General features: G+C 44.0%; 1 non-coding gene and 1 pseudogene across 1 annotated transcript; both read left to right on the forward strand.

Annotated features, from left to right (window-relative positions):
• Positions 1-303: 303 nt before the first annotated feature.
• LOC146867854 (18S ribosomal RNA) lies at positions 304-2,079 on the forward strand (annotated as a pseudogene).
• A 983-nt stretch (positions 2,080-3,062) lies between these two features.
• On the forward strand, positions 3,063-3,216 carry LOC146867855 (5.8S ribosomal RNA). The gene has a single exon (XR_014968893.1). It is a non-coding gene; the product is annotated as a 5.8S ribosomal RNA (ribosomal RNA).
• Positions 3,217-16,720: the final 13,504 nt, after the last annotated feature.

Consider the following 16,720-nt stretch of genomic DNA (forward strand, 5'->3'; position numbering starts at 1 on the left):
TCTGCCCAGCGCATTTCCACAGCAGCTCGGAACGACTGTTCCCAGGGGTGCCGCCGCCACGAGGCTCCGGCCCCCCTGCGTCTCGCTTCGGCTGCACCTCAGCCTTCCTCTCCCTTCCAGGGGAGACGACTGGGCCCGCCGGTGCACATGCGACCGCACCTCTTCACCACTCTAGCGAGCCCTCCCGCCCAGGCATGTGGGCTCCTTCTCCTAGCAGGCTCCCAAGAGTGAGGGGTGTGCGAAGATTGCCAGTCAGGGAGATGGACACACGGCTCCCAAACCCACCCCGTCAGCAGGTGCAGCTACCTGGTTGATCCTGCCAGTAGCATATGCTTGTCTCAAAGAATAAGCCATGCATGTGTAAGTACACACGGCCAGTACAGTGAAACTGCGAATGGCTCATTAAATCAGTTATGGTTCCTTTGATCGCTCCATCTGTTACTTGTATAACTGTGGTAATTCTAGAGCTAATACATGCCGATGAGAGCTAACCTCTCGGGATGCATGCATTTATCCGACCAAGACCAACCCGGGCTTGCCCAGCCACTTTGGTGACTCTAGATAACCTCAGGCTGATGGCACGTCCCCGTGACGGCGACGATACATTCGGATGTCTGCCCTATCAACTTTCAATTTTACTTCATGTGCCCACCATGGTGACCACGGGTAACGGGGAATCAGGGTTCGATTCCGGAGAGGAAGCCTGAGAAACGGCCACCACATCCAAGGAAGGCAGCATGCGTGCAAATTACCCACTCCAGACTGGGGGAGGTAGTGACGAAAAATAACAATGCAGGACTCTTTCGAGGCCCTGTAATTGGAATGAGTACACTTTAAATCCTTTAACGAGGATTCATTGGAGGGCAAGTATGGTGCAAGCGGCCGTGGTAATTCCAGCTCCAATAGCGTACATTAAAGTTGCTGCAGTTAAAAAGCTCATGGTTGGTTCTTGGGATCAAGCTGGAGGTCCGCCGCGAGGCGAGCTACCGCCTGTCCCAGCCCCTGCTTCTCGGCACCCCCTTGATGTTCCTGACTGAGTGTGCTGGGGGTCCGAAGCGTTTACTTTGAAAACATTAGAGTGTTCAAAGCAGGCCGGTCGCTTGAATACTTCAGCGAGGAATAATGAAATAGGACTCTGGTTCTATTTTGTTGGTTTTCGGAACTGGGACCATGATTAAATTTGTGGACCGGCGCAAGACGAACCAAAGTGAAAGCATTTGCCAAGAATGTTTTCTTCAATGAAGAACGAAAGTCGGAGGTTCGAAGACTATCAGATACCGTCGTAGTTCTGACCATAAACGATGTTTACTAGCGATCCGGCGGCATTATTCCCATGACCCGCCAAGCAGCTTCAGGGAAACCAAAGTCTTTGGGTTCCAGGGGAGTATGGTTGCAAAGCTGAAACTTAAAGGAATTGATGGAAGGACACCACCAGGAGTGGAGCCTGCGGCTTAATTTGACTCAACACGGGAAACCTCACCCGGCCCAGACACAGAAAGGATTGACAGATTGATAGCTCTTTCTCGATTCTGTGGGTAGTGGTGCATGGCCATTCTTTGTTGATGGAGTGATTTGTCTGGTTAATTCCAATAACGAATGAGACTCCTCCATGCTAAATAGTGATGTGACACCCCCAGCGGTTGACGTCCAACTTCTTAGACGGACAAGTGACGTTCAGCCACACGAGATCGAGCAATGACAGGTCTGTGATGCCCTTAGATGTAGGAGGATGCACGCACGCTACACTGAACGGATCAGCGTGTGTCTACCCTTCGCCGACAGGTGAGGGTAACCCGCTGAACCCCGTTTGTGATAGGCATTAGGGATTGCAATTATTTCCCATAAACGAGGAATTCCCAGTAAGTGCGGGTCATAAGCTTGTGTTGATTAAGTCCATGTCCTTTGTACACCCTGACCGTCGCTACTATAGATTGGATGGTTTAGAGAGGTCCTCGGATCGGCCCGCCAGGGTCGGCAACGGCCCTAGAAAAGAGAAAAGAAGATGATCAAACTTGACTATCTAGAGGAAGTAAAAGTTGTAACAAGGTTTCCGTAGGTGAACTTGCGGAAGGATCATTAACGGCGGAGTGGCCCAAGAAACTGACGGTGCCAGCCCGAAGCCCTCGGCCGCCTCCTGCAAGCACACCCTAGGTACAGGGCCCGGCCCTCCTCTTGTGTGCCTCGGCCGGCAGAACGGTCCGTGGCTGCATTGGGTGCTTGGGTGAGGACCGGGCCTTGGCAGGTCTTCCTCCACAAACACGCAAGTGACAGGGGATGGGGCAGCCCCCAGGCCCCTGTCCCTCTCAATGGGAGGGGCACAGTGGTTGGCCCTCATGAGTCAGAACCCATGCTCACCCAGCACGCCCCCGCGGTCGGGGGATAACGAATGGCAGTGCCTCGCCGGGCTGGGACAACCCCCCCGAAAGGCCCTGCCATCCTGGGCCCTCCTGCGCCCGAGTCCCGACCTGACCGGGCTTCGGGCAACCGAGGAGCCGCCCTTCTCGGGTGGCAGGGCGGCCTGGAAGAGAAGGAGCTGAGGACCTGCGGGGAGACCCCCGGCTGCTCTCTGTGGGAGGCGTGCAGGATGGGGAACTGCTTGGCTCTTCCCTTCCGGTGCCTCTGACCTAGGCAAGGGTAGGGTGGGCTACTCACCAGCTCGCTGGCACGGCTCGGGCCACCCGGTGACGGACGGCTGATGTGAAGGTGGGGCGACCCTCCCTCATTGCCAGGTTCCCGGTTCGACCCGGTCCCGTGTGGCCGGGCCGAGGGGTTTGAAAACTCAAGGGGTCCCTCCTGGTTATTCCGGGAGGGACCGGCGGCGGTGGGGCTGCCTGCTCCCATCGCACCGGGAGCCCCACTTGCCTGCAGGTGTGTGGGTGTCCCAGGCAGAGTGACTGGAAACACTTTTTTTCTCCCAACGGTGCAGTCTGACTCCCAGAGGGGAAGCCTTGAACGGGGCACCCAGGCTGTCTTGCCGCATGGGCAGTGGACAGACGGCCGTCGCCTTCCTCCCTCCTCTCCTACACCTGCAGGTGGGTGAACATTTTTGAAAAGTTGCCTGTGACTCTTGGCAGTAGATCACTCGGCTTGTGCGTCGATGAAGAACGCAGCTAGCTGCGAGAATTAATGTGAATTGCAGGACACATTGATCATCAACACTTCGAACACACCTTGTGGCCCGGGTTCCTAACTGGGGCTATGCCTGTCTGAGGGTCACTCGATTGTCAATCACCTCGGGGCTTCCCCGGGACGCGGCTGGGGCTGTCGCAGGGTTAGCTCTGCTTCCCTTCGCCCCCCACAAGGTCAGACCCCCAGATCGCCCGTGGCAGGGTCCCTCATCGGGTCCTGTCACGGAGGTACGCCGGCGACCGGTCTGTCCTGGGCCCATCCCAGGGCACCTGGCTGCGTGGTGTCCCACCGGCTGCCGGCACACACGTCCCTTGGGCACCCACTTCCACAGACGACTTCCCGGGGAGGACGAACCCCCTCTAGATCTGATCCGGGGAAAGAGGGCTAACAGGGTCTCGCAGGGGCCTGGTCTTCCCCTGTGGCTCCCCCGACGCTTCAGTGTTTTTTTCCGACTACGACCTCAGATCAGACGTGGCGACCCGCTAAATTTAAGCATATTACTAAGCAGAGGAAAAGAATCTAACCAGGATTCACCCAGTAACGGCGAAGAGGGAAGAGCCCCGTGCCGAATCTCTGCCCGGCAGTGGGCGAGGGAAATGTGGCATACAGAAAACCAACTCCCCGGCGTCGCTCAGGGCGCCCAAATCCTCCTAATCCAGGCTCACCCCGCAGACGGTGTTAGGCCGGTGGCGGCCCACGGCGCGCCAGGATCGGGTCTTCTTGGAGTTGGGTTGCTTGGGAATGCTGCCCAAAGCGGGTGGTAATCTCCATCTAAGGCTAAATACGGGCATGAGAACGATAGCCAACAAGTACAAGTGCACAGAGACTGGCTTCGGTTGGCTGGGAAGGCTTTGGGGTGGCAGGTGGCCCTCCGCTCCGGCGGACGGTGTTACAGCCTCCCTGGCAGCAGCTTTGCCGTGTCCACAGGGCAGAGGGAGATTTGACCGCCTACGCGCCTACCCCCAGGCACCCGCTCCCGGCCACCCCTTGGGGTGTGCCGGGGCGGGAAAGGGGGACAGGGCCCCCTGCTCCCGGCTAGACTGTGTACTGGGGTAGACTGTGCTCAGTGCACCCCGACTGCATTGCACCGCCAGACGGGGAGGCCCACGCTGGGCGCCAGGGGTCCGCAGCAATAGTGGTTACCCACTCGACCCATCTTAAAACACGGACCAAGAAGTGTAACATGTGCATGAGTCGGAGGGCTGAGCGAAACCCTGCGGCGCAATGAAGGTGAGGGCTGGCATTTGCTGGCTGAGGTGGGATCCCGCTGCACTTCCAGTGGCGGGCGCACCACCAGCCCATCTCTGAACAAAGCAAACCCAACGACGGACCAAGGTCAAGCACTTAGATTCCTACTGTTTTCCTTATTATTAAAGTACACTATGTCTGTGTACGTGGTGCAACAACTTCCAGCATCCGTCGTTGTTAGATGCAGGGCAGGACCAAAAATTTTTTCACAAAGGAAGGTGCACTCAAATAACCAAGTCCAAATTGATGTGTATTCCAAAGATTTTCTCTTGATCTTCGTATTTATTAAACAAAATAGGCAGCCAGCCAACGCGTTTCGTTCCTAACACACAGGAACTTCTTCAGGGCTGAAAACAATACATAGAGTAACATATAAAAACAACAACATGTAAATATACAATACACTTACATCACAACATATAAAAAACACTAAAGATGCCACAGTAACCATAAATCAAAAAAGAAACACAAAAGCAACCTAAGGTACAACATGTATATACATATATGTCAATAGGTTAAAATTCTGTGAATATAAAGCTTTTATACAGTTAATCTAATCTGTATTCTTCTATGTCAGAGATTAAAAGATACGAAGTCTTAATAATAACTTAGTGTATCACGAAAAGTTGCAAACGGAGAAAGGAGAAGACAGAGAAAAAGAAAAAGAAAGAACCAGAAAGATCAAAAAGGACTCATAATAACAAGAACAATTAATAGAAGTAACAAGCACCTATACATTCCTATATATATCCCAAACGATGACTGTTTCATAAAGGCGCTAGTGCTAAATCCATGCAAAATAAGCAAAGAGAAAAAAGGATGTAAAAACAATGGCTTGGGCTCACCACAAAGTAGGTAACACAAGTAATTCTATTCCATATTCGTAGAATCAGGGGAAACCCAAATCACAAAGTCGTATCGCACAGTAGGTGTGTAATAGCACATCTGAAACACAAATATAAAAAGCCCAATAATATCATGGGCGAGAAAGAAACCAATTGCATCATAAGTGAAGGGCATATCATACATGACCACAACATATGATTAAAAAGCTGAGATCACTAGGGGGTACACTGACCCACAAGTTTAAAAACGAAGGCAAGATCTCTTTTTACTAATACGTCACGTGTCGTACAAAGTATTCGATCAAGTAGGTTAAGAATCCATTGTTGGACCAATTAATCTGAAAGATAATCAAAGGAAAGAGTCTCACCACCTGTTGTGTGTCAATATAATAAAAACATAAGTTGAAACGTCATGTATATCACTTCACGCGGTCAAAGAGAATGTGCATATTAACACATACGGATGAAGAGGGTAAAAGCAAATATGCAATAAAACACATAAATACCCATAAGAAGCATTGTGGGCATTAACATTGTCGAAATCAACCAGGAAATACCCGTTAAAGGTGTGGGCAATGTTTCAATATCATATATATGCATGTCAGATAATAAAAGATATGCATAAGAGGGAGCCTTATCCTGGTCCCAAAGGGGAAACAAATCAAAAATCAGAACCAACCGGGGGGTCCGTGTATAGTGGGCAACCCCGTGTGCATGTGTCGAAAACCTCCATAAAGTTGGAAGCCCGTAACATAAGGGATAAAAAACGTACACCCCCTCATCCTAAGTCTAAAACCAATCACATAAATCTAATATAACGAACATCATGCGGCGCAAATGCAAATAAACGGCACATCGTAAACATATAACAGGCAAGAATAATAAAGAGCACTGGTCGTCCGTCATTTGAAATATTTGAAACCAAGGGAACAGCATAAGTATATGTGCTAGATCGACCCCAACGGAAACCAACTTGCAATAACCCTGGTTAGTAAACGGCACATCGTAGATAAATGACAAGCAAGCAAAATAAAGAGCGCTGGTCATCCGTCATTCAAAAAATGAGAGCAGCGTAAGTATATGTGATAGAACAACTACAACGGAAACCAACTTGTCATACCCCAGGGTAAAAGGACGTATGTTTAAGAAGTCCCCCCCTTTCTTTTGCACAAAGCATGCCCCGCGCAAGAGGACTCACCCTAGTGTTCTCAAGGAATCCGACGGCATGATAACCGGCAGAGGAACAGCACAGCAAACGGACCCAAATGTCGAAGTCGGTTTAAATATACCGGCCAAGTGTAGCCACGCGTAATTCATTGACGGGTGAAGTGAACATGGTGGAAGGACAATGCGAGAATCGCTAAACACGCCGCCATCTTGGAATGGGCTAATATAATAAGAAGTCCTATAGCAATCTAACACAGAACCTCCCGATGAAAACACAATGATGTCGTGTAATCAAAAACAAAGCGGACATACTCAAAAACTAAAATGTAAATTATAAAGGAAGAACATAATGGTGGATATAGCACCATTAATGCAAATAATACAGCAAAGGTTGTATATCTTAACGAACACAGCAGCCATCTTGAAGCGGTAAAACACACAGAAAGCTATTAAAGGACCATATATAAGGAAAAAAGAAGAGGAAAAGACATAGGAAAAAATATGAGTGAATGAAAAAATATATATAAAAAATAAATAATAACACAATGAAAGGAGAGGGGGCACAAGAAAAGTGAATAAGCGAAAATGAACAGAGAACCACATTCCATTAAGAAGTATATGTATATAGACTGCATCTTTTTCAGTAATGCAAAGCACATAAGGTCATGGGAAGCATGCATTGAAAATAATAACAGATTGTACAATGCATGCAAAGCATTACTAGTTCCATTCGGACAATATGATTTAAAAATAAAGCAACCAGAGTGTTTACATAACCCGTTGGGGGAACAACACTAACCCAGGAAGTAATGCAGTTCCTTATCAGTATTGTGTCCTGCCTCAGTCGCCCTAAGTCTGCATATCCACTTTGCCTCCTTTTGTCTTACCAGAAGTTCCCTATTGCCTCCTCTGTTGGTAATAGGGACATGGTCTATTCCATGAAACCAGAATGTATCATTGTTTACATGTGCAAGTCTGTAGTGTTCACTCAAGGGATATCTCCGGTCTTTATTTACAATGGCCCTACGGTGCTCCTGTATTCGGACTTTTAATGGGCGGATTGTACTCCCTACGTAAATGATGTCACAATTACAGCCTATTACGTAAACAACATGAGTAGTATTGCAATTGATAAAGTGCATTATATCATACTTTACACAGGTATTATAGCAGAAGTTAAAAGTTTTATTCTTCCCATGTGGACACATATTACATGTTCCACAGGTGAAAAAGCCTTTGGGTTTAATTGGCAACCACGTTTCCCTTGGAGTGGTACCATAACTGGGACATAGGAAGTTACGCAGGGATCTACCTCTTCTGTATGTTACGGACGGAAAATTAGTGAGACAACTCTTTAGGGATGGTACTTCTCCAAGTATACTCCAGTTTTTCTTTAGGATGGTAAAGACCTTCGGACTATTTGCATTGTACTGTGTAATAAACCTAACTGGATTTGCATTAGGTTTATCCCTTTTGTAAGATGGTTGCAAAGTGTCTTCTCTAGTCCGACATTTTACTTTTTCGATGGCTTTGTCCACAATTTCTCTAGTATACCCCCTCTGTAGGAATCTAGTACTGGATTCCGAGATATTGTTAAGGAAAGTGTCATCATCGCTACAATTCCTACGGATTCTGATCATTTCCCCATAGGGGATGTTGTTGACAACAGACCGAGCATGGGCACTATTCGCATGAAGGATCCCGTTACAGGCTGTATCTTTCCTGTGAAGGGTACTGTGTATTTTCCCATCCTTTACAAAAAATTTGATGTCCAGGAAATTGATACTGTCTTTCCCAAAAGCCATTGTAAATTTAACATTATATTGATTATCGTTCAGGTATGTAAAGTAATCATTCAACTCTTCCACTGACCCTGACCAGAGGCAGATAACATCATCGATGTACCTCCCCCAAAAGACAATATGGTCAGTCCAGGGGGAGGCACCTCTGCCCCAGGCATGCTCCCTCTCAAACCATCCCATAAAAAGGCAGGCATACGAGGGAGCAAACCTGGAGCCCATCGCAGTACCAAGAGTTTGTTGGAACCAACATCTGTCAAAGAGGAAAAAATTGTTACAAAGAATAATGTCAATCATCTCCATGATCATCTCATTGAAGGAAAACTGGTCAGCATTCTCTTTATCCAAAAAGGACTGGATGGCCGAAAGCCCAAGATCCTTGCGGATACACGTGTAAAGGCTTTCTGCGTCAAAAGTTACGAAGAGTAATTCTTCCGACCATTCAAAATCTTTAAATTTAACCGGTTTGTCCTTACTGTCCCTGATGTATGACGGGAGGTTTACAACATATTTTTGCAATCTCAGGTCCACAAATTCTGATATCCTCTCAGTGGGTGAACCCACCCCCGAGATAATTGGACGCCCAGGTGGGAAGGCATTGGGTTTGTGTATTTTTGGAAGGATGTATATGCATGGAAAGTTGGGACAGTCCACTCTAAGGTATCGAAATTCATCTTCTGTAAGTAGCATAACATCCTTCCATTCATTCAATTTAATGTTAATCATGATAGTCAATTTCTCAATCGGGTTACCCACAACCCTCTTATAACAGGACTCATTGTTGACCTGGCGGTAGATCTCATTAATATAGTCATCGTGGTTCATGATCACAACATTACCGCCCTTATCCGCCTCCCTGATAACAATACTCTTATCCTGTTTCAAGCGATTGAGGGCTTTTCTCTCTTGTGCAGTAATGTTGTGATTAAACCAAGGTGTGAATTTTTTGTTAGTCTCCATCTTGTACAGATCCTCACTTACTTTCTCATAAAAAACATCAATGTTACGATGATAATTAATGACCGGTGTAAATTTAGATTTAGGTTTCAAACCACTATCTAATGTGTAGTTCTGTGGTATATCCAAGTCATTGATTAAAGAGAGTATATCACATTGTTCATCATCATCGAGTGTCATAAGACAGTGGATGTGCCTTACATCTGCGACCGTATGGGTCATAGGTCTTGAGGACGCAGAGGGTTGAGGATTCTGGGGGAAAATTTGAGAAAAGTGATCTTTTAATTTGAGGATCCTAACAAACTTAAATAGGTCTATATGTACATTAGTAATATCCCCGCTCTGTGTTGGACAAAAATTCAAACCCCGCCTTAACACGGCCACTTCATCCTTGTCAAAAGTTTTATTAGACAGATTCACAATTTCCAAATTTTTTTCACCAGGCTGTACATCATTACATAAGAAATTTTGAACATGAGTATCATTTATTTCTTGACCTGTCCCACCGTATTCCCTTTTCCCTTTGTACCTGCCTTTGCCCCTCCGACCTCCCCGCCGGGTTTTGGCATTTCTCTCTTTTGTTGTAATCTGCTGCTGATTCGCAACTTCGCCATTTCCTTTTGAAATGAGGAAGTTGCTTTTCCTAAAGGGACCTCACGAGATAAATCTGATGTAGTACTCTCTATGGAGGAAGAAGAGACACCGCTGATGGAACGGGTGTCATCACTTTCCTCCCTACTTTCTCTTATTTTTTTTTGTCTTCTGAGCCTAGTGTGTTATCAAATTTTCTTGCAAATGTATAAACCCGCCCATCTTTGTAGTCTCGATCATCTCTTTTTATCTTTTTCAATTTGTTGTCCTTTAGGTATAGTGGACGGTCCTCCATAACTTTTTTCAAGATGGCAAAAAAAATTTCAATTAAATCCTTTTGTTCAATTTCATTAATCTCCCTTTCCAAGTTCTCTATCTCGGACTGAAGCTTCTCACCTTTCTCCTTGGCATGTTTGATTAATATCTGCATCATAGTAACCGATGCACTTTCAAGGTTACCCTCCCAATCTTTTAAAAGCTCACTGCTGAGATCCTCAAAGGTCGGGAAGATTAATATTCTAAGGCCTCTTGGAACTTTTTTATTGTCTAAGTATTGTTGGAGCGTGACCCCATCCCACCAACGGGATAATTCTTGTTTTCTTAACCGCTCCAATCTGAGAAATAGTGTTTTGAGGCTAGTGCTGGTGGGAGCGTTTGGTTGTGATGTAGATTTCGTATTGTCAGTACCAAATAGGTTGAGGGCCATTTCCTCCCTCCCATCTTGAAATTTCTGCATTGTAATAATTAAATATAAGAAAAGGAACCAGTGCAAAACAGTCCAGAAAAATCATACATGAACAAAGCAAACCCAACGACAGACCAAGGTCAAGCACTTAGATTCCTACTGTTTTCCTTATTATTAAAGTACACTATGTCTGTGTACGTGGTGCAACAACTTCCATCATCCGTCGTTGTTAGATGCATCTAACAACGACGGATGCTGGAAGTTGTTGCACCACGTACACAGACATAGTGTACTTTAATAATAAGGAAAACAGTAGGAATCTAAGTGCTTGACCTTGGTCCGTCGTTGGGTTTGCTTTGTTCATGTATGATTTTTCTGGACTGTTTTGCACTGGTTCCTTTTCTTATATTTAATTATTACAATGCAGAAATTTCAAGATGGGAGGGAGGAAATGGCCCTCAACCTATTTGGTACTGACAATACGAAATCTACATCACAACCAAACGCTCCCACCAGCACTAGCCTCAAAACACTATTTCTCAGATTGGAGCGGTTAAGAAAACAAGAATTATCCCGTTGGTGGGATGGGGTCACGCTCCAACAATACTTAGACAATAAAAAAGTTCCAAGAGGCCTTAGAATATTAATCTTCCCGACCTTTGAGGATCTCAGCAGTGAGCTTTTAAAAGATTGGGAGGGTAACCTTGAAAGTGCATCGGTTACTATGATGCAGATATTAATCAAACATGCCAAGGAGAAAGGTGAGAAGCTTCAGTCCGAGATAGAGAACTTGGAAAGGGAGATTAATGAAATTGAACAAAAGGATTTAATTGAAATTTTTTTTGCCATCTTGAAAAAAGTTATGGAGGACCATCAACTATACCTAAAGGACAAAAAATTGAAAAAGATAAAAAGAGATGATCGAGACTACAAAGATGGGCGGGTTTATACATTTGCAAGAAAATTTGATAACACACTAGGCTCAGAAGACAAAAAAAGAATAAGAGAAAGTAGGGAGGAAAGTGATGACACCCGTTCCATCAGCGGTGTCTCTTCTTCCTCCATAGAGAGTACTACATCAGATTTATCTCGTGAGGTCCCTTTAGGAGAAGCAACTTCCTCATTTCAAAAGGAAATGGCGAAGTTGCGAATCAGCAGCAGATTACAACAAAAGAGAGAAATGCCAAAACCCGGCGGGGAGGACGGAGGGGCAAAGGCAGGTACAAAGGGAAAAGGGAATACGGTGGGACAGGTCAAGAAATAAATGATACTCATGTTCAAAATTTCTCATGTAATGATGTACAGCCTGGTGAAAAAAATTTGGAAATTGTGAATCTGTCTAATAAAACTTTTGACAAGGATGAAGTGGCCGTGTTAAGGCGGGGTTTGAATTTTTGTCCAACACAGAGCGGGGATATTACTAATGTACATATAGACCTATTTAAGTTTGTTAGGATCCTCAAATTAAAAGATCACTTTTCTCAAATTTTCCCCCAGAATCCTCAACCCTCTGCGTCCTCAAGACCTATGACCCATACGGTCGCAGATGTAAGGGACATCCACTGTCTTATGACACTCGATGATGATGAACAATGTGATATACTCTCTTTAATCAATGACTTGGATATACCACAGAACTACACATTAGATAGTGGTTTGAAACCTAAATCTAAATTTACACCGGTCATTAATTATCATCGTAACATTGATGTTTTTTATGAGAAAGTAAGTGAGGATCTGTACAAGATGGAGACTAACAAAAAATTCACACCTTGGTTTAATCACAACATTACTGCACAAGAGAGAAAAGCCCTCAATCACTTGAAACAGGATAAGAGTATTGTTATCAGGGAGGCGGATAAGGGCGGTAATGTTGTGATCATGAACCACGATGACTATATGAATGAGATCTACCGCCAGGTCAACAATGAGTCCTGTTATAAGAGGGTTGTGGGTAACCCGATTGAGAAATTGACTATCATGATTAACATTAAATTGAATGAATGGAAGGATGTTATGCTACTTACAGAAGATGAATTTCGATACCTTAGAGTGGACTGTCCCAACTTTCCATGCATATACATCCTTCCAAAAATACACAAACCCAATGCCTTCCCACCTGGGCGTCCAATTATCTCGGGGGTGGGTTCACCCACTGAGAGGATATCAGAATTTGTGGACCTGAGATTGCAAAAATATGTTGTAAACCTCCCGTCATACATCAGGGACAGTAAGGACAAACTGGTTAAATTTAAAGATTTTGAATGGTCGGAAGAATTACTCTTCGTAACTTTTGACGCAGAAAGCCTTTATACGTGTATCCGCAAGGATCTTGGGCTTTCGGCCATCCAGTCCTTTTTGGATAAAGAGAATGCTGACCAGTTTTCCTTCAATGAGATGATCATGGAGATGATTGACATTATTCTTTGTAACAATTTTTTCCTCTTTGACAGATGTTGGTTCCAACAAACTCTTGGTACTGTGATGGGCTCCAGGTTTGCTCCCTCGTATGCCTGCCTTTTTATGGGATGGTTTGAGAGGGAGCATGCCTGGGGCAGAGGTGCCTCCCCCTGGACTGACCATATTGTCTTCTGGGGGAGGTACATCGATGATGTTATCTGCCTCTGGTCAGGGTCAGTGGAAGAGTTGAATGATTACTTTACATACCTGAACGATAATCAATATAATGTTAAATTTACAATGGCTTTTGGGAAAGACAGTATCAATTTCCTGGACATCAAATTTTTTGTAAAGGATGGGAAAATACACAGTACCCTTCACAGGAAAGATACAGCCTGTAACGGGATCCTTGATGCGAATAGTGCCCATGCTCGGTCTGTTGTCAACAACATGCCCTATGGGGAAATGATCAGAATCCGTAGGAATTGTAGCGATGATGACACTTTCCTTAACAATATCTCGGAATCCAGTACTAGATTCCTACAGAGGGGGTATACTAGAGAAATTGTGGACAAAGCCATCGAAAAAGTAAAATGTCGGACTAGAGAAGACACTTTGCAACCATCTTACAAAAGGGATAAACCTAATGCAAATCCAGTTAGGTTTATTACACAGTACAATGCAAATAGTCCGAAGGTCTTTACCATCCTAAAGAAAAACTGGAGTATACTTGGAGAAGTACCATCCCTAAAGAGTTGTCTCACTAATTTTCCGTCCGTAACATACAGAAGAGGTAGATCCCTGCGTAACTTCCTATGTCCCAGTTAGGTTACCACTCCAAGGGAAACGTGGTTGCCAATTAAACCCAAAGGCTTTTTCACCTGTGGAACATGTAATATGTGTCCACATGGGAAGAATAAAACTTTTAACTTCTGCTATAATACCTGTGTAAAGTATGATATAATGCACTTTATCAATTGCAATACTACTCATGTTGTTTACGTAATAGGCTGTAATTGTGACATCATTTACGTAGGGAGTACAATCCGCCCATTAAAAGTCCGAATACAGGAGCACCGTAGGGCCATTGTAAATAAAGACCGGAGATATCCCTTGAGTGAACACTACAGACTTGCACATGTAAACAATGATACATTCTGGTTTCATGGAATAGACCATGTCCCTATTACCAACAGAGGAGGCAATAGGGAACTTCTGGTAAGACAAAAGGAGGCAAAGTGGATATGCAGACTTAGGGCGACTGAGGCAGGACACAATACTGATAAGGAACTGCATTACTTCCTGGGTTAGTGTTGTTCCCCCAACGGGTTATGTAAACAATCTGGTTGCTTTATTTTTAAATCATATTGTCTGAATGGAACTAGTAATGCTTTGCATGCATTGTACAATCTGTTATTATTTTCAATGCATGCTTCCCATGACCTTATGTGCTTTGCATTACTGAAAAAGATGCAGTCTATATACATATACTTCTTAATGGAATGTGGTTCTCTGTTCATTTTCGCTTATTCACTTTTCTTGTGCCCCCTCTCCTTTCATTGTGTTATTATTTATTTTTTATATATATTTTTTCATTCACTCATATTTTTTCCTATGTCTTTTCCTCTTCTTTTTTCCTTATATATGGTCCTTTAATAGCTTTCTGTGTGTTTTACCGCTTCAAGATGGCTGCTGTGTTCGTTAAGATATACAACCTTTGCTGTATTATTTGCATTAATGGTGCTATATCCACCATTATGTTCTTCCTTTATCATTTACATTTTAGTTTTTGAGTATGTCCGCTTTGTTTTTGATTACACTACATCATTGTGTTTTCATCGGGAGGTTCTGTGTTAGATTGCTATAGGACTTCTTATTATATTAGCCCATTCCAAAATGGCGGCGTGTTTAGCGATTCTCGCATTGTCCTTCCACCATGTTCACTTCACCCGTCAATGAATTACGCGTGGCTACACTTGGCCGGTATATTTAAACCGACCTCGACATGTGGGTCCGTTTGCTGTGCTGTTCCTCTGCCGGTTATCATGCCGTCGGATTCCTTGAGAACACTAGGGTGAGTCCTCTTGCGCGGGGCATGCTTTGTGCAAAAGAAAGGGGGGGGACTTCTTAAACATACGTCCTTTTACCCTGGGGTATGACAAGTTGGTTTCCGTTGTAGTTGTTCTATCACATATACTTACGCTGCTCTTATTTTTTGAATGACGGATGACCAGCGCTCTTTATTTTGCTTGCTTGTCATTTATCTACGATGTGCCGTTTACTAACCAGGGTTATTGCAAGTTGGTTTCCGTTGGGGTCGATCTAGCACATATACTTATGCTGTTCCCTTGGTTTAAAATATTTCAAATGACGGACGACCAGTGCTCTTTATTATTCTTGCCTGTTATATGTTTACGATGTGCCGTTTATTTGCATTTGCGCCGCATGATGTTCGTTATATTAGATTTATGTGATTGGTTTTAGACTTAGGACGAGGGGGTGTACGTTTTTTATCCCTTATGTTACGGGCTTCCAACTTTATGGAGGTTTTCGACACATGCACACGGGGTTGCCCACTATACACGGACCCCCCGGTTGTTTCTGATTTTTGATTTGTTTCCCCTTTGGTACCAGGATAAGGCTCCCTCTTATGCATATCTTTTATTATCTGACATGCATATATATGATATTGAAACATTGCCCACACCTTTAACGGGTATTTCCTGGTTGATTTCGACAATGTTATTGCCCACAATGCTTCTTATGGGTATTTATGTGTTTTATTGCATATTTGCTTTTACCCTCTTCATCCGTATGTGTTAATATGCACATTCTCTTTGACCGCGTGAAGTGATATACATGATGTTTCAACTTATGTTTTTATTATATTGACACACAACAGGTGGTGAGACTCTTTCCTTTGATTATCTTTCAGATTAATTGGTCCAACAATGGATTCTTAACCTACTTGATCGAATACTTTGTACGACACGTGACGTATTAGTAAAAAGAGATCTTGCCTTCGTTTTTAAACTTGTGGGTGAGTGTACCCCCTAGTGATCTCAGCTTTTTAATCATATGTTGTGGTCATGTATGATATGCCCTTCACTTATGATGCAATTGGTTTCTTTCTCGCCCATGATATTATTGGGCTTTTTATATTTGTGTTTCAGATGTGCTATTACACACCTACTGTGCGATACGACTTTGTGATTTGGGTTTCCCCTGATTCTACGAATATGGAATAGAATTACTTGTGTTACCTACTTTGTGGTGAGCCCAAGCCATTGTTTTTACATCCTTTTTTCTCTTTGCTTATTTTGCATGGATTTAGCACTAGCGCCTTTATGAAACAGTCATCGTTTGGGATATATATAGGAATGTATAGGTGCTTGTTACTTCTATTAATTGTTCTTGTTATTATGAGTCCTTTTTGATCTTTCTGGTTCTTTCTTTTTCTTTTTCTCTGTCTTCTCCTTTCTCCGTTTGCAACTTTTCGTGATACACTAAGTTATTATTAAGAATTCGTATCTTTTAATGTCTGACATAGAAGAATACAGATTAGATTAACTGTATAAAAGCTTTATATTCACAGAATTTTAACCTATTGACATATATGTATATACATGTTGTACCTTAGGTTGCTTTTGTGTTTCTTTTTTGATTTATGGTTATTGTGGCATCTTTAGTGTTTTTTATATGTTGTGATGTAAGTGTATTGTATATTTACATGTTGTTGTTTTTATATGTTACTCTATGTATTGTTTTCAGCCCTGAAGAAGTTCCTGTGTGTTAGGAACGAAACGCGTTGGCTGGCTGCCTATTTTGTTTAATAAATACGAAGATCAAGAGAAAATCTTTGGAATACACATCAATTTGGACTTGGTTATTTGAGTGCA

This window comes from Triturus cristatus, chromosome 1_2, assembly GCF_964204655.1.
Source record: "Triturus cristatus chromosome 1_2, aTriCri1.1, whole genome shotgun sequence".
NCBI classification, from domain to species: domain Eukaryota; kingdom Metazoa; phylum Chordata; class Amphibia; order Caudata; family Salamandridae; genus Triturus; species Triturus cristatus.